This window comes from Ranitomeya imitator, chromosome 4, assembly GCF_032444005.1.
Source record: "Ranitomeya imitator isolate aRanImi1 chromosome 4, aRanImi1.pri, whole genome shotgun sequence".
Classification (NCBI taxonomy): Eukaryota; Metazoa; Chordata; class Amphibia; order Anura; family Dendrobatidae; genus Ranitomeya; species Ranitomeya imitator.
The window spans coordinates 658,310,843-658,336,068 of NC_091285.1; the positions used below are offsets into that span (position 1 = coordinate 658,310,843).

General features: G+C 42.2%; 2 non-coding genes across 2 annotated transcripts; both read left to right on the forward strand.

Annotated features, from left to right (window-relative positions):
• The first annotated feature begins 16,210 nt into the window (after positions 1–16,210).
• Positions 16,211–16,283, forward strand: TRNAM-CAU (transfer RNA methionine (anticodon CAU)). Its single transcript has one exon. It is a non-coding gene; the product is annotated as a tRNA-Met (tRNA).
• Positions 16,284–18,071: 1,788 nt separating this feature from the next.
• Positions 18,072–18,143, forward strand: TRNAE-CUC (transfer RNA glutamic acid (anticodon CUC)). Its single transcript has one exon. It is a non-coding gene; the product is annotated as a tRNA-Glu (tRNA).
• Positions 18,144–25,226: the final 7,083 nt, after the last annotated feature.

Sequence of the window (25,226 nt, forward strand, 5' to 3'; positions counted from 1 at the left end):
ATAGAAATAGCCTTTTATTGTTTGACAGCAATCACCCTAGGAAAATGGTGGGTTCCCTTCCATGGAGTCAGCTCCTACGTGTCAGACGTATAGTGTCGGATGAGGAAAGGGTGGACTTACGACTAGAGGAGATGTGTGGTAAGTTCCTACAAAGGGGATACCCAAGGGCGGTGGTGGATGGATTTAAGAGTAAGGCCCGTGGTATATCACGTGATGAGATTTGCAACAAACCACCTAATAGACAGCCATGTGGACGTATCCCCTTTGTGTCTACTTACAATTCTGCCAGTAACCAGATTGGTCGGGTGCTGAAGAGACACTGGTCTTTTCTCCAACGGGGCCTACCGTCCATTATGGGCTTTAGGTCACCGCCAATGATGTCATTCAGAAGGGGGCGGAATTTAAATGACAAATTAGTTAGATCTGATGTGGGTTCCGAAAGGACCCCGGTGCAACAACTTTTGGGCACAGCCAGACCCGGCAATTTTCCGTGTCTGGGCTGTGCCTGCTGCAATAATCTGTTGAAGGGTGATTTCTTTCATCACCGTCATACTGGCAAAAAGATCTGCCTAAAAGAAAGGTATACTTGCTTGTCTAGCTATGTAGTATACATGATTGTCTGCCCGTGTGGCTTGGCCTATATAGGCGAGACGACTACAGCAGTTAAAGTTCGTATTAGCAAGCATAAGAGTACAATAAGGACAGGCCTGACAGATCTACCAATTCCAAAACACTTTATGGAAATGAGACACTCTGTGAACCAGCTTCGCTTCAGGGTCATTGATAGTGTTCCCATGTTAAGAAGAGGTGGTGATAGGGTGCAGATATTAAAGAAAAAAGAGATGAGATGGATCTACACGTTGGGTACGTTACAACCAAAGGGTCTGAATTTGGATTTCAACCTGCTATCATGTGTTTAACCTGGTCTTTATTCCTTGCGGCAGTGGACTCGTCATTATGTGCTTGTTTTTAAGTAGATATTTGATTATGTGATAATTTTCTTAATGTCATGTTTTTATCTTGTGTTTTGTAGACACTGGGACGGTCGATGGCTGATGGAGATGGATTTTCTATTACCTGTATGATTTGCTCTGTAAAAATTATTAATAAATGGATGTTTATTGTTATATCTGTCTCCATTTATGCTATTCGATTGCCTCAGTGTCTAGAAAGATAGTGTGGTTTTTGCACATGTAGTGCCGTATAATTATGCTGATGTCCTGCCTTTACGCAATGTGACTGTTATGGTTTTCCTATGGGTCTTATTGTTTTCATAGGTATGATATTCCCTGTATGATTCCTACGCCTGCTGGGTGTGTGTTAGTGTCTCTTGCGAGGGTTGCGCTTCCGTGTCCAGCACATGGGATGAGCTCTTTTTTGAGCTCACCCTGGCTGTGATGCGCCTGCGCACCATCGCTGTTGCCTTCTATGCACCCGCCGATAGTGTGCACATATGGTGGGTTCTGCGCATCTAGGACACGGGAATGGGCAGCTGCTTCGGGTCTGTGGCGGTGTCTGGTCACTGGCGTGATGCGCCTGCGCACACATATGACACCTGGGCTCTGGGTGCTTGTGTTGCTGCGCGTGCGCAGTATGTCCGGTGGGCTGATCGCCGCTATGGCCGGGGGCGTTGTCTCTCCCCAGCGCTTGTGCGGCTGCGCGGTTCTATGCGCTTCTACTGGGGAATCCGCTGACCCGGAAAGGGTAATAGATTGTGCCGGCATGGATTATTGGTGCTAACTGGGTGACCTCTGCGGGATTATATGCATTAGAGGATACGATTGGATGATCGCTCCCGGAGACATGGTCGTACCGATACTGGACCTTGCGATTGGCTAGATGTTCCCATGGGAATGGATACACAGGAAGGAGCACCGTAAGAATTCAGGATAAACACAGGACGATCTTTGCATCTATGCGGCATTATGTTACTTTTTATATACTATAAGATTGTATATTTGTGTTAGATGTATATATGGAACACTGATGTCTGCTTTTTCTAGGAGTTATCTATTATGTGTGAGGGGGCGGTGTTGATGGTGATTGGTGCACTGTGTGGCACCCATACTATTTAAGATGGCTGCCCTTGATGTATTGTATGCTTGACAAAGACCGTATATCGGTCGAAAAGTTGCTGGATTATGGCTTAAATAAATCTTTTTCTAAGAAAATTTACACCCGGATGGAGCGCTGTTCTTTCTATTCATCTTTGCTTTATTTAAAGGGTCACCAGGTAATTTTAGTGGGGACATCATGTTATATGGGGGACTGTGTGGGGGAAATCATTCTGAGGGCTATGGGGGACATTATACTGTATATGTGGCTGTAGCGACCATACTGTATAAGGGCTGTGGTGACCACACTGTACTGGGAGCCTTATATTTGGGTCTTTGATGTCTATATTATACAGGAGCTGCGTGAGACGTTATACTGGGGTCTATGGTGACCATATTATGTAAGGCACTGTGGGAGACATTATACTGGGGGTTGTGGTGACCATACCGTATAGGGAGCTGTGGTGACCGTAAAGACTAGTGTCTTTGATCATCTATCCACCCCCTGGTGTGTTGGAGCAGCTGCCAAATTATCCCAAACCAGCTCCCACAATCCCTCTCTCCTGACCCTGTAGTGTGGCCTATGAATCTAGAAGCATTGTAACATTGTGCATGCAGTGCGGGTGCACGCATCCCCTCAGCAAAGCATCCCAGAAGCTAAGCATCAAGAAAAAGCAGTTAATCCATGGCAGTTAGTCAGGGCAGGAGACAGGTAACCCACACTTTGCTCTTTCTTTGAACCATGTGATTTATTTCTTCCCTCCTGTGTTCCCTTGCCATCCAAATTCACCGCTTCATCCCCCCTCCATCACGACTCACACATACACATCAGTCCCTCTATACTTCCCTCTCCCATGTACAGCTCCCATGCACTTCTAACCATCCTGAAAAACCTCAACCTATCTTGCCTAAACACACCACACAAAATATTTTTTTACAATTGCAATAACAACTTGATCTTTATCTTCCTACTCCAACTGGTTTTGGGGGACATCTCCCCCAACTCTGGTCCACCATTCCCCAACCTCAACCCCTACCCTACCTTACATCGAAACCTTACAAACCTTATTAATATTAGTTGCACTCCTTCATCTCCTTCTTTTAATTGTGCAAACTGGAATCCAAGGTCTGTATGTAATAAGCTTCCTTTCCTGCACAATTACTTTTTGAACTCTCTTAATAAATTGGCCCTCACTGAAACCTGGATTCAGGATTCTGACAATGTCTCCTCTGCTGCCATTTCCCGTGATGGCTTACAATTCTCCCATTCCCCGAGACCCACAAACAGACTTGGTTTTGGAGTCGGCATAATGCACTTTCCAGGTCATCCCCCCAGTTCCATCACTTTCATTCCCTTATTTTGATGTCCACACCATCAGGCACTTCCGTCCTCTCTCCCTCAGAGTAGAGGTCATATACTGGCCCCCAGGCTCACCCACCCACTTCCTTGACCATTTCTCTGTCTGGCTGCCGTACTTCATGTCCTCAGAACTCCCAACCCTTATCCTGGGAGACTTCAACATCCCCATTACCAGCCCCGCTGCATGCCAGCTTCTGTCACTAACCACTTGTCTCTGCCTCTCACAGCTCTCAACTTTTGAGACACACAAAGACGATAACACTTTTGACCTGGTCTTTGTCCAGCTCTGTTCAATCTCCCACCTAGATAACACACCACTTCCCCTCTCTGACCACAACATTCTCTCCTTCACACTCACAATTCCTCGCCCACCCCAGCACACTCCTACCTACCACACATTCAGAAATCTACAAACCATTAACACTCATACACTTACAGACTCCCTGCACTCATCACTGTCCCCAATCTCCTCTTTTTCCTGTCATGTTCTGGCTGTTATCACTAGAATGACACTCTTATAAGCACCCTTGACCAAGTAGCGCCCCTCACCCTCAGAACCTCCAAGCACAGAGTAAAACAGCCCTGGCTCATATCACAAACTCGATTTCTCCAGCGATGCTCTAGGAGTGCTGAACGCTTATGGAGGAAAACTTGCACACCAGAAGACTTCATCCACTTTAAATTTATGCTAAGAACCTATAACTCTGCCCTTCACCTCACCAAACAGACCTACTTCACCATCCTGATCTCCTCACTATCCAACAACCCCAAGAAACTTTTTGACACCTTTCACTCCCTCCTCAGGCTGAAAGTACGAGCCCCTATCACAGACATTTGTGCTGATGACCTGGCCTCCCAATTTATAGAGAAAATAGATAATATCCATCAGGAAATCTTCTCCCAGCCACCATGTGCCATGACTCCCATCCCTCCCTGCATCTTCCCTGGCTCACTCTCCACATTTGATCCCAACACAGAAAAAGAAGTCTCTAGCCTCCTCTCTTGTACGACTGCATACACTACTGGCACCATTCCCTCACATCACCTCCAGTCTCTCTCTCCAGTCGTGACAACTCACCTAACTACAAACTTTAATCTCTCCCTCTCCTCGAGCATTTTCCCCACTTCCTTCAAACACTATCGTTACTCTATTATTAAAGAAACCCGCTCTCAACCCATCCTGCACAAACAACTACAGACCAATCTCCAATCTCCCCTCCATCTCTAAACTCTTGGAATGGGGATGCTGGTCTTCTCCCACCTTACCCGTTACCTCTCCACTCGCTCCCTCCTAGACCCTTCACAGTCCGGCTTCTGCCCCCTACATTCGACAGAAACTGCACTCATCTGTTGGCACTGTTGACCACCATCTTCTACTCTCTAGGCTCCAGTTACTAGGCATTAAGGACACTGCTCTCTCCTGGTTCTCTTCCTATCTTTCTGACCGCTCCTTCAGTGTTTTGTTCACTGGCTCTACTTCATCCCTTCTTCCTCTCACTGTTGGGGACCTCAGGGCTCAGTCTTTGGCCCGCTTCTCTTCTCTCTCTACACAGCCCCAATTGGACAGACCATCAGCAGATTTGGCTTTCAGTGCCATCTTTATGCTGATGACACAATTATACAGGTCATCCCCTGACCTTGTCTTACAGAATGCCAGTGACTCTCTGTCTGCAGTTTCCAACATTATGTCAACTCTCTATCTGAAACTCAACCATTCCTAAACTGAACGTCTTCTGCTCCCGCCATCTACTAACCTCCCTAAATCTGACATTTCCCTCTCCATGGGTGGCACCATAATAACACCCCGGCAGCAGGTGTGCTGTCTGGGTGTTATGTTTGATACTAATCTCTCCTTCACGTCCCATATACAATCTCTTGCCCGCTCTTGCCGCTTACACCAAAAGAACATCTCTAGAATCCGCCCTTTTCTCACCATGGAGACAACAAGAACCCTCACTGTTGCCCTGATCCACTCCTGCCCGGACTTCTGTAATGCTCTATTAATTGGCCTCCCCCTCACTCGACTTTCCCCTCTCCAGTCCATCCTTAATGCAGCAGCCAGGGTTGTCCATCTGGCTAATTGGTACTCAGATGCGTTTGCTCTTCGCCAGTCGTTACACTGGCTGCCCATTCATCATAGGATCCAATTCAAAGTACTTGTTCTCACCCACAAAGCTCTCCACAGTGTGGCATCCCCTTACATCTCCTCCCTCATTTCTGTCTATTGGCCGATCGCTGCACTCTGCAAACGACTTTCGACTAACCTCTGCACTATTCTGTACATCCCACTCCCAACTCCAAGACTTCTCCTGTGTTGCGCCAATCCTCTGGAATGCTCTACCCCAAAAAATTAGGACCAGCCACAACTTGCACAGTTTTAGGTGCTCCCTCAAAACACATTTGTTCAGAGCGGCCTATCACGTTCCCTAATCAAAGTCATTTTATGTGTAAAGGTAGCGTCACATTTAGCGATGCTGCAGCGATATAGACAACGAGCCGATCGCTGCAGCGTCGCTGTTTAGGTCGCTAGGAGACGTCAAACACCGGCAACAGCTGAGCGATGCAGGAGTGATCCAGTGACGTACTTATCGTTCTTGCTGGTTGTTCGCTCCATGAAAAACCATTGCAGGCATCGTTGCTTTTGCTGTCAAACATGATGAATCACGCCGAGCTGACGACCAAATAAAGTTCCAGATTTCTAGCTCCGACCAGCGATGTCACAGCAGGATCCTGATCACTGCTGCGTGTCAAACATAACGAGATCGCTACCCAGGACGTTGCAACGTCCCGGATTGCTGTCGTTCTCGTTGGAAAGTTGCTCAGTGTGAAGGTACCTTTAGAGTGTGTAGCCCATTCACTATCTCTAGCTATCCCCCGCTCTCCTAAGATGGCTGGACCATCATTGTACATACATACCTGTACTTTGTATCTCCCACACTTCATTGTAGATTGTAAGCTCTCACGAGCAGGGTTGTTTTATTTTGCTTTAATTATTTTATTATTGTTAACAGTGTTACTATAAATAAAGATTATTATTATTATCATTATTATTAATCCAATTGTCCAGAGTAACGCATTCCAGAAAACGGGTGCAGCATGAGAGAAGTCTTGGAGACAGAAATGGGACGTTTGGATTATGGAGGATGTTAGTCTTAGATCAGTCGAAGAATGCGGATAAGGTGATAGGCAGAGATGAGGGATGAGATGTATTGTACAGAACTACGGAGAGCCTTGTGTGTGAGAGTGATAAGGTTTTATTGTACACTGTAGCGGAATGACTTGCAGAAGGTGGAGGTGAACATGTGCAGCGCGCCTCTGCAGCTGGGTGAACTCTTCCTGACTTCACAGGCGCACTGCGCTTGTCCAGAAGTTTAGAAGATGGCTTCCTGTCATGCGTAGTGTCCGCCTCTGAAGCCGGGAAGTCTATACCTGGCTTCAGAGAGAAGCAGTGATGCTGCCAGAATGAGCGGCGCGCATGCCCGAGATTTGCATAAGTGGCGATGACACCGCTCATGCTAATTATGCTATCATGCCCACAGGGGTGTGATAACATGAAAAGAGGGGTGACTAGTCTGGGGAACTAACACCCCATCGACCAGTCAAAGTCCTCATTAACATAGGAAACGGGGATATTATAAATGTTTTTTTAAACCTCATTGTTACAGAAAAACGTTATACAGGGCTGGTTAGGCAGGGAATGTACTCATAAATATAAAGTAAGTCAGTGATCTTCACAATCATTGAGTGCTGAAATAATCTGTTTTCTGATCAAAGCACTTACTAAAAATGAAAGGGGTAAAGGAGAGATAAAAGGCAATTTTTGTTTTCGTTTTTTCCAGAAACGCCTCCATTTTTAACTAAGGACTCTAAATTTGCTACTTCTCTCCACTTAATGGATTAATCCAATCATCTACCTTCAGAAGCGCACCACTCCCCAGCCTCCTGACTTCCTCATTGCTGAGGAGCGAGCACTCCCAAATGATTGACAGATCAGGAGAGCAGTATTGTTGCACAACTGACCTAACATGCGCGTCCTACGCAAGATCGGAGAAGTGTAGCATAATAACAGGCAATATATGTCCCAACAGACATCTAATCACATAAATAAGTGCAAGACTGATCTTCACCCATCATGGTCGTAGTGTGGAAGTGGAATACCAGCCCCTACGCGCGTTTCACGAAGTCTTCTTCGTTATTATACGGCCTACATACTTTAAGAACCTGATACCTCGGGTCGGATTCCTTTTACTAGTGTGGAGTTGTGGATGTGTTACCAGTGTCCTTCATTTATGTAGTTACCCTGAGATGATTGTACGCTTTTACTATATTGTTGTAAATGGTGACTTTAATATGCTATTTTGTTATTGAATAAATACTATCTATTTCCCAAAGACAATAGTTTTGACTCCAATTGTTCTAATTTTACATGTGGCTGGGAGTTTCTGTCATGGCTTGCAGTTGGTTCTAAATGATTCTGTTGCTCTGATCTATATAATTATATCCATATTAATATTACATAGAAGCAAAAGTAAATTTGTGTACTAGAGTCAGACTATTTTTGCATGTAACTGAACAGTAGGCTCCAAGAATCAATGTTACGGGTGGGCCTTTGCCAACCCAGTCAGACACTGGGTATACAACAAATATCTGAAGAATATTAGCAATAAAGGACCATATATCAATCACACTAAAGGGCTAAACTTGTTTGATATACTACAACAAAAGAAAGTAGGAAGAAAACCTACTTTTATGCGTTAAAAAAAAGTCTCCTGACGAAGAGTTAACGAAACATGCGTTGGGGCGGTGGGAGCGCTGCAGGCAGCTGGTGACAGTTACATGTAAGTTTATATACTGTTACCCTAGCTCCCCTTCCGTTGCACATATGTGTTGGAAAGTTTTAACCAATTAATCACAGCATATTTAGGGGACTGTTATACTAATGCTACACTTTACCTGTCCTTTCACCTCCTGCATATGCCTATGTTCCCCTGCATGTGTATCCCACCAAGGACAACATCTGCAAGGAGTTTGTATGTTCTCTCCGTGTTTGCGTGGGTTTCCTCCGGGTTCTCTGGTTTCCTCCCACATTCTAAAGACATACTGATAGGGAATTTAAATTGTGAGCCCCAATGGAGACAGCGATGATAATGTGTGCAAACTGTAAAGCGCTGTGGAGTATGTTAGCGCCATATAAAAATAAAGATGATGATGATAAATATGTGAATGCCGCTGGGTTGGAGGCATGGGGGCCTGACAGGTTCCCTTTAAGTCCTTGAAATCATGTGCAATATCCCACTCCCATCCAACACATTCAGAGTTTCAGTTCAGATGCCCCTCTTTTCACAATCCCTAAATTTATGGTATATAAATTAGCCATACTTCGATATTGCTGATTTTCTGTCTTTTTCAGTGTCCTCATGTGGAGAACATAGATTCCTGAGCTGGCAACAGAATTAAGATGCGCATATTGTCAGTGGTTGAGAGTGTGGTCTATTGGGATTCACTCTTTGTGGGCGTTGAATCATTTGCACTGCTATGGGATCATTTTCTCCCGCAGAGAAGGAAAAAGAAAGGACTGTTGTATCCGCTCCTTCACTATCACAATGACACAAGGAAAGCCCATGCTGATTAGTCTTTCTCACAGGTGCAGTGTGTTTATTGCCTGTACTTTTTTTTCACATGTATTGTGTTTGTAGTGATCTTTTCTGTGTGTACTTTATTACATTTATTAAAATAGAAGAAAGGAAAAAGAAAAGAAAAGAAGAAAAAGATTTGAAAATTTCAAAATTTTGAAGAAAATAAAAATATGAAAATCAGTTCACATTAAGTTATTAATCAGGCTATGCAATTCTATGCAATGTTCAAAATGTTATCAGATTAAGCGAGTTTACAAATAACTTTCTTTACATAAGTTTTCTTTAGCGTTATGCGAATACAAGCGCAGAGAAATATATACCGTATTTGCTTTTTGCAAGTAACTTTCTGTACATTATAAACATGGATGTAGAAATGTGCTCAAAATCTTAACTAACTATAAGTTTACGCCATCTCTTGCAGTGTAATAATGAACCCCCTGTACTGTAAGACCTCATTCACATGTCTGTTTTGTGTTTTATTTATGTTTTTCAGAGCACGTACCCAATATATGTGATGAGCCTTTTCACATGCATGTTTTTTGGTTTTTTTTTTACACACCATTATTACACAAATAACGACAAAGACATGGTATGATTTTGATTCATTTTGAACTAAAATCATCTAATCACAGCAATACAGTGGCATGTATAAATGTTGGCACCCCTGGTCAAAACTACTGTTATTGTGAACAGTTAAAGCACGTTGAAGATGAAATGATCTCTAAAAGGCCTAAAGTTAAAGATGACACATTTCTTCTGTATTGTAAGCAAAAAATATATATTGTCATTGTTTTTCCATTGTAAAAATTACATACAGGAAAATGGGTCAAAGCAAAAGTTTTGGCACCCTGCATGGTTGGTACCTAGTAGCACCCCCTTTTACAGCTGTGAACGCTTTTTGTAGTCACCCAAGAGTCTTTCAACTCATGTTTGAGTGATTTTCATCCATTCTTTCTTGGAATATTCTTAGTGTATGTTTCCACGTTCAGGAAACGCTGCCTTTTTGACGCTGCGTTGAGCTGCAGCGTCAAAAACGCAGCGTCCAGATGTTACAGCATAGTGGAGGGGATGTAATGAAATCCCGTCTCCACTATGCAGTAAAAAACGCATGCGGCATAGCCGCAAAAACGCACATGCGGCGCATCTTTTCAGAACGCAGCATGTCGTTACAATGAGCAAAACACGCAAGAACACTGCAGGTGACCTGCCAGTGACCTCAGGTGCAGATTTGATCAGGATTTTACCTGCATAAAATCCTGACCAAATCCTGAAGCAAGCCTGAACGTGGACACATACCTTTACAGTTCTGAGAGATTCCGGGGTCGTCTTGCATCTGTAACGTGGTGTGGGATGGTAGCCATGGGTGAGGCACCCGTCTCCTGTGCGCTGGCACGTTACATAAAAGTGCAGGTCCTGTCTTGGTGTGTGGACTTGTGTCGTAGGGTTGGTATGCTCGTGCAGGCCATGTGTAGCCGATGACTGCCAGGACGAGATGTTAACCAGTTCATCAAAGGAGACCACCATTTCAAATTAAACTTTTTCATTGAAGAATAACTTGATATGAACTATAGACAGCAGACAGTAGGCATTTATCTTCAAAGACGTTTCTTTAATCACAAGCAATATGAACACACACATCTCCTTCTTCCCTGAAAACACTCTTCTTCTTTGCTTATTTCCTCTACTCTTTGCACAGCCCAGCACACTACCTTGGGAGGTTCCATTTTCCTCTGTAGAGAATGCATGGGTCCATATGTACCGCTGCGGCCACTCACAGCTACTCTCAGTTTACAGTCCACAAGAATCATAGACTCCATCCTGTAGCAACACGTCCCGTGATTTCTCTATAGGAGACAATGTGTCCCAACATGGCGACACTTGATTTTCTTTGCTGTAGACGCTTAGTAGCTACAATGATAGACATATTCTCTTTCTTCCCTTTACTTTTGCCTTCCGTTACCTCTCAGACGAAGACTCCGTAACGTCTTGCTAAGCTTCCTGCCTCAGGCCCCTTAATTCTCTCACTCTCTCTGTCCGAATTCTGGACTTCTACTCTCTACTTCTCTTTACTGCTATCTCTTCAGCTCGGGCTTCCTCTTCATTTTAGATTAGTCCAAAGGTGTTGACAGTGACGCCAGTGCTGATTGGGCCCCGGCATCACATGTCACAACAACAGTATGGGAGTCCCGGGAGAGTAAGTGCCGACTCTGTGAAAATGGCACAGGTACAGGAGGTGAGTAGGGTTGAGTGACTTTTACTTTTATAGGATCGGGTCGGGTTTCACGAAACCGGACTTTTTCAAAAGTCGGGTCGAGTGAAATTGGCCGATCCTATAAAAAAGTCGGGGTCGGGGTCGGCCGAAACTCGAAACCCAATGCAGTGCATTGGGTTTCCAATGGTTCCCAGGGTCTGAAGGAGAGGAAACTCTCCTTCAGGCCCTGCGATCCATATTTAAGTGTAAAATAAAGAATTAAAATAAAAAATATCGCTATACTCACCCTCGGACGTGCCCTGGTACTAACCGGGAACCTTCCTTCCTTCGAATCAGCGCTTGCAGGACCTTGCGGTGACGTCGCGGCTTGTGATTGGTCATGTGACCGCTCGCGCGACCAATCACAAGCCGCGACGTCACCGCAAGGTCCTGCAAGCGCTGATTCTTAGGAAGGAAGGCTGCCGAAATGAAGCAGGGCGCGTCCGAGGGTCAGTATATACCACATGGTCACATGGGCGGTCACGCGACCAATCACAAGCTGCGATGTCACCGCAAGGTCCTGCAAGCGCTGATTCGAAGGAAGAAAGGCTGCCGGTTAGTACCAGGGCGCATCAGAGGGTAAGTATAGCGATATTTTTTATTTTAATTCTTTATTTTACACTTAAATATGGATTCTGATACCGATTTCCGATATTGCAAACATATCGGAACTCGGGATCGGAATTCCGATACCAGATTCAGAAGATCGCCGACTTCATGGCCGACCCCACACAGGGGTCGGGTCGGGTTTCATGAAACCCGACTTTGCCAAAAGTCGGCGACTTCTGAAAATGGCCGACCCGTTTCACTCAACCCTAGAGGTGAGTTTAGGCTTGATTATTGTATCGGGGCTACGTGAGGGGTATGAGAAAAAGTTGTCCAAGTAGTGGAAAATGTCTTTAACTCTATTTTTCCCTAACTGTCTGGTGCCGAGAAGGCTATAACAAAGTTATTGCCATCTTGTGGCCATTATACTTAACATCACATAACATTACATGTCATACAGTACACACTACACATTACACTGTACAATATTACAAGAAGGTTTCTCAAGGGACATGGAGAACATGCTCATTCCCCTACACATGCACTGCTATTTTGAGGTTCAGCCACAGATTTTCAATGATGTTTTGATCAGGGGACTGTGAGGGCCATTGTAAATCCTTCAGCGCCTTTTGCAGTAGCCTATTGATGATTTTGACGTGTGTTTAGGATCATTATCCATTTGTAGAAGCCATCCTCTTTTCATCTTCAACTTTTTACAGATGATGTCATGTTTGCATCAAGAATTTGTTGAAATTTCATTGAATCCGTTCTTCCCTCTACCCTTGAAATGTTCCCCTTGACATTGGCAGCTACACAACCCCAAAACCTGATTGATCCACCCCCATGCTTAATGGTTGGCGAAATGTTATTTTCCTGAAATTCTGTGCCCTTTTTTCTTCATGCATCATTGTGGCCGAAGAATTCTATTTTAACCTCATGTGTCCACAGGACTTGTTCCAAAATGTATAAGGCTTGTTTAGATGTTGTTTGCATACTTCTGACGCTTAATGTTATAGTGAGAAACTAAAAAGCTAAGCTTTTTGCAGGGCACTACTCCCATATATACAGGGATCTACCATAACATTACGGAAAAAAGAACAAAAATAAACAAGAAAAAATAAATTTGTATACAAAAGTGATCACCTAGAGATGTTATTAAACATAACTACAATGACAACCCCCAAGCAATAATTAAAAACATTTAAAAAGACCATAAATGGCCATGATATCGGGATGCAGGTGAGGACACGCAAGAGGTTTTGTTCTGATTACTCTTCCATGAAAGCCATATTTGTACAGGACAGCAGAACTATGTACCACAACTCCAGAATCTTCTAAATCTTTTGAGGGACTTTTGCAATCAAGCGAGGATTATGATTTGCCTATCTAGCAATCCTAAGAGCTGCTCTCACTGAAATTTTGCTTGGTCTTCTAGACCAGGGGTCCCCAACTCCAGTCCTCAAGGCCCACCAACATGTCATGTTTTCAGGATTTCCTTAGTCTTGCCCAGGTAATAATTGCATCACCTGTGCAATGCAAAGGAAATCCTGAAAACATGACCTGTTGGTGGGCCTTGAGGACTGGAGTTGGGGACCCCTGTTCTAGACCATATCTTGACTTCCACTGCTCCTGTTAATTGCCATTTCTTAATTACATTTCAAACTGAGGAAAGGGCAACTTCAAAATGCTTTGCTTTCTTTGTATAGCCTTCTCCTGCTTTGTGGGCCTCCACCATTTTCATTTTCAGAGTACTATGCAGCTGCTTAGAATAACCCATGGCTGCTGTTTTTGGCACATGGTTTTATAAAGCTGGGCAATTTGATCACCCGGCCTTTCCTAACAATGATAGTGAACAAGCCATAACCCTAAAAGACTAATTAAGGTCTGAAACCTTGGTCAAAGTTATCTGAGCACACAAATCTCCAAGGGTCCCAAAACTTTTGCATTAGCCCATTTTCCTTTTTTGTAATTTTTAAAATGTAAAAAAATTACAATATATTTCGGAGGGGCTAAAATACAAAGGAAATATGTCATCTTTAACTTTAGCCCTTTTAGAGATCATTCCATCTTTAGCTTTCTTAACTGTTCACAATAACAGTAATTTTACCCAGGGGTGACCAAACTTTCACATGCCACTGTAGATCCCTGACTAAAGAAACGGACAGCTGAGGGATGCCATCCATGTTTCATCTTAGTTCTGTCCATTTTTCACTGTCCAATGGTTAAGAGAAGCTTGGACACTTTCATTCTATTTTTTTAATGCGAAATAGAAAATGGGTGCTACACACACGGTAAAAAAAAAATTAGAAACACAAACCAAAAATCTAGAAAAAAATGCCTACAGGTCAAAATGGATGTGTGAATTATTATTATTATCATTATTTATTTATATAGCACCATTGATTCCATGGTGCTGTACATGTGAATGAGGCCTAATATGCAGAAATTGGATGAAATGTGATGTTCATTCATTAAGGTTGTTGAACCTCTTTTTGTAATTAATATTTTGTCTTCAGAAGTTTTTAAAGCTGCTTTTGTCTCCACTTTCATCTGGTGTATGCATGTTAAATTTGTTGACTTTTATTACAAATGTGGTAAGAGTGTTTTGAGGTTTACTTGTTCTCTTCACTTTTATAAAATGAGATTGAAATGCGCCAGTTTGATAAATTGTTCCAAAATTTAATGGCTAACATAATTCTAAGACAAATAAAAAAATGGCACCAAAGAAACCTTTTGTGCCAATTAAACTAGGCTTTTTTATAGTTAGCAATCCACCCTCCCCGTACTTTCAGTGCACGTGTTGTATTCAATGGCCACAAGGATGACCAGTGCCCAGTTGCCTCGTTGGGCTTTAGTGCCCCCAGACTTTGGACCCTTATCCTCACTGGTCTTGCTCATTAGGTATTTATTAGGTATTTATTCCTTGGGGTAAAGCATTCTCCAGCCTGATTTAAAGCTTTAGTCAATCTCTTTCATGTTGTGAAGCTGCAACAACTTGTTTCTTATTTTGCACACATGGACATGTGAGCGGGTTTTGGCCATTCCTGCTCTTGTTTCATCCATTGCACTAGGCACTTTATGTCCTTTGCAGTTGATCACTCATTTCTTACATCCATTCTTATTGCAAGTTTTGGCACAGCATTTTGTATTTCCCCCTTGTTTCTTTAATGCATGGTCCAGTTTTGCTATATGATTATTGTCAGTATTTTTGATGTTATATCTTGAATTATCTAACTGGGTGTATCTAGTTTTTTGTCCGGCGGCTGGTCCAACTGTTGGGATGTATATTACTGTTTTTTAAATGTTTTTTAAATAATTTTTTTTGGTGTTTGTGGTGTTTGATAAACTTTATTATTGTATACATTTTGGTGTTTTTTTTTGTTTTCTGTTACTGTTGTGACTAGTGTTGAGCATTCCGATACCGCAAGTATCGGGTATCGGCCGATACTTGCGGTATCGGAATTCCGATACCGAGATCCGATATTTTTGTGATATCGGGTATCGGTATCGGATCAATAGAAATGTGTAAAATAAAGAATTAAAATAAAAAATATTGATATGCTCACCTCTCCGGCGGCCCCTGGACATCACGCTGCTAACCGGGAGGCTTCTTTGTTTAAAATGCGCGCCTTTAGGACCTGCGAATGACGTCCCGGCTTCTGATTGGTCGCGTGCCGCCCATGTGACCGCCACGCGACCAATCAGAAGCCGTGACGTCATTCGCAGGTCCTCAATTCCTAGAATTAGGAGTTTAGTGAATGAGAATGACGTCGCGGCTTCTGATTGGTCGCGTGCCGCCCATGTGACCGGCACGCGACCAATCAGAAGCCGCGACGTCATTCTCATTCACAAAAACTCCTAATTCTAGGAATTGAGGACCTGCGAATGACGTTGCGGCTTCTGATTGGTCGCGTGCCGGTCACATGGGCGGCACGCGACCAATCAGAAGCCGGGACGTCATTCGCAGGTCCTAAAGGCGCGCATTTTAAACAAAGAAGCCTCCCGGTTAGCAGCGTGATGTCCAGGGGCCGCCGGAGAGGTGAGCATATCAATATTTTTTATTTTAATTCTTTATTTTACACATCCCTATGGATCCCAGGGCCTGAAGGAGAGTTTCCTCTCCTTCAGACCCTGGGAACCATGAGAATACCTTCTGATACTTGATGTCTCATTGACTTGTATTGGTATCGGATATCGGTATCGGCGATATCCGATATTTTTCGGGTATCGGCCGATACTATCCGATACCGATACTTTCAAGTATCGGACGGTATCGCTCAACACTAGTTGTGACATGTTCCCGGTAGATCCCAACAATCTGATATAGTAGATGGTGCCCTCCGCTGTTTTGAGTTTTCCAGTTGCCTCGTTAGCGCAGTAGGTAGCGCGTCAGTCTCATAATCTGAAGGTCGTGAGTTCGATCCTCACACGGGGCAAAATAAATTTTTGCTTGTTTTTTTTTTCTTCTCTTTTTAATGCCATAAATTTGTAAACATTTCAAGGCATAGAAAGCCCATGTTAAATGAAACATGTTTTACATCTTGATAGATATAAAATTATTTTCAAACTTTGAAAAATCTGGGATTAAAGTTGTATTGAGTTTCTATATTTAGCTGGCATCGTGTTTCGCTGCAGTAGTCCTACACATAATTTGTTTACAATAGACTAGAAACTGCTTTAAGCTTTTGAAATTATTTCACATAAAGATATACGACACTGAAAGCTTGTTGTTTGCGTTGAGTGCTTTATTTTTACCGTAATGTGATTGTGAGTGCAGAGCTGTGGAGTCACCGGGACCGCCAACAGGGCATTGCTGTCCTTACTGCCCTTTTGCTTCTGCTCACCGGGCCCAAGGGTATAATAATGCATTCTTTGCTGGCGCACCACCTTCGGCAATGCACATGTCGGTGCTGGGAGCTTTCCTGGAGCTCCAAGACCGTCCAGGCAAGCTGTCGCCACCTCTTCTGTGTCGTTCTGTTGACAGTACCTATGCAATGACGTCTTTGCATAGTTGACGACTTGCACTCATGCCAGAATACCAGCTCAGAAGTGGAGCTGCATGGGATCGGATGAGAGGTAAGTATGAATAACATTTTTTTTAATAAAATGAATTAACTGGCTGTGGGGTAGCAAATGATGATGAACTGAGGGTGGGAGACAGCAAATGATGATAAATTGAGAGTGGATTATGGTGGGGGCAGCAAATGATGAATTGAAAGTGAGGGACAGCAAATGATGATGAATTGAGGGTGGGGTACGGGAGACAGCAAATGATGAATTGAGGTAGGGGACAGGGCAGCAAATGATGTATTAAAGGTGGGGTATGCGGGACAGCAAATGATGAATTGATGGTGGGGACAAAGGAAAGCAAACAATGTATTGAAGGTGGGGGATGGGGGACAGCAAATGATGTATTGAAGGTGGGGGACGGGGGACAGCAAATTATGCTTCGAAGGTGGGGGTTTGGAACAGCAAATGATGACTTGAGCATGGGGGGACGGGGAGAGCAAATAATGATGAATTGAGAGTGTGGGGGAGTAAATGATGTATTGACACTAGGATATGCCTTGCACAGGCGTGTACTACGGAGGACAGATAATGAACTTCAATCCAATATTGCGGCCAGCATGCAGCCAGCGGGTAAGGAAAGGGTGAATCAAACACCCGAAAACTCCGCCCATATGACCGAAAACCGGTCCCGCCAAATTCAGGTGACAGGTTATCTTTAACCAACAATTGGCTTTTGAGTCCTTTGTGTTCTTGTTGGTCGACAAACCACTGGGAATTAATAACCCCATGGGTGAACTAACACAATTTTGCTCAATATTGACCAGAATTCACATAGCAGCTAATTGAAGTGGTCAAATAAAGTGTTCATAATATTTTACATTAAAAAAAAGCCACAAGAGCTGACGGCAGAGAGATTTTTGATAAAATGTGGAATCTGTGGATACAAAACTCTTCCTTCCCCAAGTAACCAATCTGCCTTTCAACTTTCCTGCTACACACTGATGCTGTTAGTCCACTTCCCTCTTCCATTCTATAATTCTTACTGTGAGTGGCACTAGACAACCCTGTAAATATTTCACCAAATGTTCTGTCGGATCACTCCAGCTTTCTATGCAGGTTCCACTTGACTAATTACCCTACTTGAGTATACAATTAGTGCTGCACAATTGGTTAGGCAGAGACCTAGAATGCCCTCCTCAGGTCAGCAAGCAGGTTCCCTGGTGGTCTAGTGGTTAGGATTCGGCGCTCTCACCGCCGCGGCCCGGGTTCGATTCCCGGTCAGGGAAGATCATCTTTTGACTTAGGTTTACACTAACAAGTTGGCTTTCTTCGAGCTAATAAACACTGGTCAACGCAATTTTTCTGGCAAAAGGTTTTAAAACATTTTAAGTCAATTTCGGCTGCTGATTACGAATATGAACTCCGTTTTTGGCTATCACATCAGGATTTCGAGATATTTTCCATTTTTGATGAAAATTACTCCTATCTAATGTTTTATGATAAAAACACATGATTTTTGATACTACATTGTATATTTTTAATCAAGGAATAACAAAGATTACAAAGTCTATGTGCAGCAAATCAAATATACTTACAGAATTAAACTACAAAATATAAAAACACATATATATGGCACACAGATGAATGACAAAAGGCAGTTATTTGAACTTTCTTTTCTTGGCTGATCTGTGATGTACAGCTTCTGGGTTGTCTCTCACAAGCTCCAGCAATAGTCGCCATCATATGTGAGTCCCACCGGCCTCGATACCGTTCTTCCATTGTTTTAATGTCCTGATGAAAACGCTCCCCTTGTTCCTCGCTCACATCCCCAAGGTTCTCTGGAAAAAAGTCCAAATGGCTGTGTAAATAGTGAATCTTGATCCTCATTCTACATCCAAGATTTCGCAGACTCATCAGTAGCTCTTCCACAATCTCTTCATAGTTGTCTGCTTTCTTATTCCCTAGGAAATTCTGCACCACATTACCAAATGCATTCCAAGCTCTTTCTTCTGTCTTATTTATTGATGTGATAAAATTTGGGTCTCTCATAAGTGTTCCTATTTGAGGTCCATCAAATATTCCAGCCTTTTTCTTCTCTTCACTAAGACCAGGAAAAGTTGAACATATACAGTTAAAGCATTCTCCACTGTGATTGAGAGCTTTGACGAACTGCTTCATCAATCCAAGTTTTATGTGTAAAGGAGGAAAGACAATGTCCTTCCTATCTACTAGAGGATCATGGATGACATTCTTATCGCCAGATGCCAAACTTTGTCGCTGAGGCCATTCAGTTTTCACCCAATGCTCTGCTGTAGCTCTACTGTCCCAGTAGCACAGAAAACAAGGGTGTTATCATAACAAATGGGAATTATGCATGTTCAAAGAAAACAAAGATATTCTCACATTTATTGGGAGACTAAATGAAAACTACATTTACCTTAGTGAACCGTATAAACCGGCACTTTTCATACACTACTTATATTTATCATGGAATTCTTGAAAATGGGCTATAAACCTATAGCGCAAAAACGTGATGTGATAGAGAAATTATAAGATCAGATTTGAATTCAGCAGCCTCAAATTAGTCTAAAACTGTTCTTAAAGTCCACGCCAGAAAAAAATTTTTTTGTAGACCAGTGTAATTAGCAGTAAATTTTGTTACATGGTCTCGTAAGCTAGGCCACAACCTCTTTCCTCAAAAGTCATACCCACTTTCCATTAGGCCACACCCTGTTGCCAAACATCCCAGAAATAGTATCTTAAACATGGGGCAATTTTTCTTTGATAGTTTTAGAGTGGTTTTTATTCTTCCTTTTTATCATATTTTTTATTTGATTTGTTTCACACGTTGGTAAATACTATGTTTGTTTTTATTCTGTACTTTTTATTCGGGTGTGTACAACAAAATTCAAAATAACAATATTCTATGTTTATTCATCACTTCCTGCATTTTTTATTCGTTTCCCTCTTATTTGATGCATTTGAAGCAGAGTTTTTAATTTTTTTTTAACTCCACAGAAAAACTTTAATTCTGCACTTAAAAAAGTAATAGCATTTTTTTCAAAAATTTTTGCTGTCAGGAGTTTTCATAAAATCACATCCGATTTGCTTGGATAGTTGAAAGCAGCAGAATTACTCTGCAAAAAAACACAGCACAAAAAAAGGCAGCATTAACGCTATGTGTGAACAGAGCCTATATGTCCAAGCAAAGTGGGTGTGATTTCATGAAAACTTTCACCCACTGTGCTTCTTTTCTCTACAGGCTTCAACGTGGAACTTGATGAAAATGTCACTCACATAATGAAAAATACCTAAAACCAGTTCGCCTGCCGCTTCCACTCCTGGACATCTTAAAACCGCAACTCTACTAAACAAGAGAAAAGAAAAAAGTGCACAAGCCAACTGAATACAATATAGTCACCTCTACCATATACACGTATGCAATCAGCGTTTTCAGAGGAAGAGGACTTGAATCCAGCACCACCTATTAGGAGTAGCAATCTTAAAAGTCAATTTCGACCCTTTATGAGATAAATTTGAGATAAAAGTCAAACCAGACACTTCATTTATAGATTTTCAGCTATTAGCCTAATAAATAAATACATGAAAATCATGACGTAGGGTCTCCGCGTTTTTAGTAACCAGCAAAGGTAAAGCAGATAGTTGAGACCTGATGTTATCAGACTGGGTAGGGCCATGGTTATTGGGCCCTTCCCAGCCTAAAATAACAGCCCACAGCTGCCCCAGAGGTGGAGCATCACATGAGATGCTCCAATTCTCATGCTTCACCTTTGGCTGTTCCCGATACCCTGATGCTTTGGAAATCAGGGTAATGGTACTTGGGGTTGATGTCAGCTGTGAAGTGGCTAAAAACACAGCTGACATCAAGCACTGGTACTAATAATGGAGAGGTGTCTATCAGACACCCCCATTACTAAGTAATAAAAAGGAAACACACAAAAAAATTATTGAAATGAATAATCCCCAACACTTTCCCTGGTTCACCACTTTATTAAAGAATCTCATGCAGGTCCTACGTAGACTACCAAACCCAACATAGTCCAGTGAATCCACCGTACATAGCCTATGGAACCTCGTTCTGACGCTCCATGGGCTTTGCAAACAACCACTTACGGGTCACGCAATGCTGCACTAGTTCCTGAATAGTGGTGACGTCAGTAACATTGCCAATCCTCAAAGTCACCAGGTGATGTACACATACCAAGACAAGGACATGTGAATGGGGCCTTATGTCATTAGTTACGTCTCCTATTCTACAGCATATATATCTTAGGCCTTCTTCACACATTTTGGTGATTCCATTACTGGTGAGATCTGTGGTCTGTGTTCATGTGTGTGAACATATAATCCCTACTAGCCCTGTGTCAGGAAACACTGATAGATGGGAAGACAGGCAAAACTAGAAATCCCCGGCTCGTTAATCCATACCAAGAGACCCCATATACATATCTATATATATAATTGTCAAAGGTCTATTTCCATTTCTTTGTCCATTTCTTTGTCTGTACTATATACTATGTGGACTGTGTTATATACTATGTGGACTGTGCTATATACTATGTGGGCTGTGTTATATACTATGTGGCTGCTATATACTGCGTGGCTGTGCTATACACTATGTGGGCTGTGCCTGTGCTATATACTATATGGCTGTGCTATATACTATGTGGCTGTGCTATATACTACGTGGATTGTGCTATATACTATGTGGGCTGTGTTATATACTACGTGGGCTGTGTTATATACTATGTGGACTGTGCTATATACTACGTGGATTGTGCTATATACTACATGGACTGCTATATACTACGTGTCTGTGTTATATACTATGTGGACTGTACTATACACTACGTCGACTGTACTATATACTACGTGGATTGTGCTATATACTACGTGGACTGTACTATATACTACGTGGGCTGTGTTATATGCTACGTGGGCTGTTAGATACTACATGGCTGTGCTATATACTATGTGGACTGTATATGCTACGTGGCTGTGCTATATGCTATGTGGCTGTGCTATATACTACGTGGGCTGTTATATACTATGTGGCTGTGCTATATGCTATGTGGCTGTGCTATATACTACATGGCTGTGCTATATATTACGTTGCTATGTTATATACTACGTGGCTGTGCTATATACTACGTGTGCTGTTATATGCTACGTGGCTGTGCTATATGCTATGTGGGTTGTTATATGCTACGTGGCTGTGCTATATACTATGTGGCTGTGTTATATACAACGTGGTTGTGCTATATACTACGTGGGCTGTTATATGCTACGTGGCTGTGCTATTTGCTATGTGGCTGTGTTATATACTACGTGGCTGTGCTATATGCTACGTGGGCTGTGTTATATGCTACGTGGCTGTGCTATATGCTACGCTACATGGGCTGTGCTATATGCTACGTGGGCTGTTCTATGCTACGTTTATGTTTACTGAACAAGTTCTGTCATACATATTCTAGAATACCGATTCGTTAGAATCGGGCCACCATCTAGTAAAGACATAATAGTCCAAAAGAATATACAGTCGTCTAAAGGGTCGTAATGAATGAGATGGACTTATCATGAAACTCGGCTGTTCCTCAACTCATTTCTCCATCAAATCGGTTCATCAGGAGGTCAGTTCGATGGATAGTACAAATGATGCAGGAGGGAGAGGACGTCACCGGCCTAGTAGTGGAAGCCTTTTTTGTGAAGTGCTTCAGCTGGGGATGGCATTAGGATGTTGACATAAATGTTTGACAGAATGAAGATGAAAAAGAAAAAGGCTGCAGACAGACATCAGTGGTATGTAAATATTTATAGGTACTGTACAGGGGTATATTTACATGGACCGACCAATGGCACTAAACGATCACCAATCAATAAATTAGTCGTCGGCAGTCGTTTATTGCAGTCTGTCTTTTTAAATCAGCTATCAAAGGGGTGGTCTGAAACAAAATGTTATTGTCATCCTAAATTTCTATTTATTGACAAATATTCAAAATTAAGAGTCCTCAGTGGTTGATACCTTTTAGGCTATGTGCACACGTTGCAGATTTGGCTGCAGATCCGCATCGGATTTGGCCCTGTGGATCCGCAGCAGTTTTCCATGCGGTGTACAGTACCATGTAAACCTATGGAAATTCAAAAACGCTGTGCACATGTCACTGTTCTATAGGGGAGATCGTCGTGGGACACTCGTTATTAATTGGACTGCGTCGGACAGGGAGTATACGGTTGGTTTATTAATTTTTATTTTTGACAGGCGATCGAGGGCATCGCAGAAATTAGATGTGCTTGTTAGTATGGTGAAATTACGAATATTAGAATACCTTTCTTCTGGCTGTGTCTTTATTTAGCACTTTCACTACTATAGGATTAGTAATGGATAGGTGTTTTATTGACGCCTCTCCATTAGTAACAGGGCTTAATGTCACCTTACAATACAAAGGTGACATTTACCCCTTATTACCCCTTGTGCCACCATTACAGGGCAGTGGGAAGAGAGAGGCTAAGTGTCGGAATTGGCGCATCTTACAGATGCGCCATTTCTGGGGCGGTTGGGAGCTGGTATTTGTAGCCGGGGGGGCAATATCCATGTCCCCTTCCTAAGCTATAAATATCAACCCACAGCTGTCTGCATAGCCTATCTGGCTATAAAATATATAGGGGGACCCCACGTCATTTCTTTGGGGGGTCTCCCTACAGTAAAGGCTATGCAGACAGCTGTGGGCCGATATTCATAGCCTAGGAAGGGGCATGGGTGTTACCCCCTTCCCAGGCTCCAAATATTGGCCCCCGGCCATCGGCTTTCCCCCTCTGGCACAGAAAATTGCACGGAAGCCCACGCCATTTTTTTTTCACATTTTTTTTTTCAAAATTAAATTGATCATTAATAAACATTGGCCTTGCTGTTATATATCTATAGATATATCTATAGATGAATATCTATGGATATTTTCTATAGATATATCTATATATAACTATGGATATATCTATCTATAGTATAGATATATCTATAGATACATAGATGTATCTATCCATATATCTATCTAACTATCCATATTTCTATCTACATCTATCCATAGATATATCTATCTATAGATATATATATCTATAGATAGAGAAAAAAACCAACCAGCACTCCTAATGTGAACACGTGCAAGCTGCATCATATAGATAAAGAAGAACACAGCAGCACATGTACATGAATCTAGGCCATGTGAAAACACAAACAAATATTCAATATGAATTATACTTCTCAAAAATATTTTTCATAAAAAAATTTTCAAAACATTTTTTTTCATAAAACTTACAGTTAAAGATAAAATGAAGATTCTTAGCACATAAATTGGCCAATTCATGTGTGCCCATCAACCACGGCAAGGTGATCTCCCTTTGATGGGTCCTACACTACCATACATGCCAATTTTGGGCCACCAGCCTACAACTCTGGACAAAACATGTCACTTCGGGCTAAACCTACAATTTATGGGCAGGTAGAGTAGATTACCACCACCTGCAAGGTCAATGGGAGGAGTGCACGATCAGTGGGGATGCAGCCGCATCCATACATCAAATAGAGAAAAAAACAACCAGCACTACTAATATGAACACGTGCAAGCTGCATCTATATCTATAGATAGATATGTGAATAGATATATCTATCTCATTCCTTCTATCTATCTATCTATCTATAGATAGATAAAAGGAATGAGATGTATAGATAGATGGAGTGATGAGATAGATCTATACATAGATAGATCTATACATAGATCGATAGATATTATCTATCTATCTATCCCATATCTATCTACCTATCTATGTGTCTATCTATCTATCTATCTATCTATCCATCTATCTATGTGTAATGGAGTATGGGTTGGACAAATGCAAAAGAGGAGGTTGGACTAGAAATTACATCACAAATCTTTTTTTTGTGTTCAATAATAGATGTTTATTTAGCTTTCGAAAATGCATAAAAAAAACGCATCAAATCCGCACAAAAAAAACACATCAAAAATGCGCGGAAAAATCCACAAGCAAATCGGCAACGTGTGCACATACCCTAAATGGCTAACTGAAAGATGGTAACAAATTGCAAGCTTTCGAGACTATGCATGTCCCTTCATCAGGCATAGACTAATACAAATTCTGAAAAAAACCCACATATTTATGCAATATCAGAATTTGTATTAGTCTTTGCCTGATGAAGGGACCTAAGTAGTCTAGAAAGCTTGCAAATTGTTACCATCTTTTCAGTTAGCCATTAAAAGGTATCAACCACTGAGGACTCTCAATTCTAAATATTTTTCTATCTACTGGCTAACACGGTACCAAGATAGATATCTTTC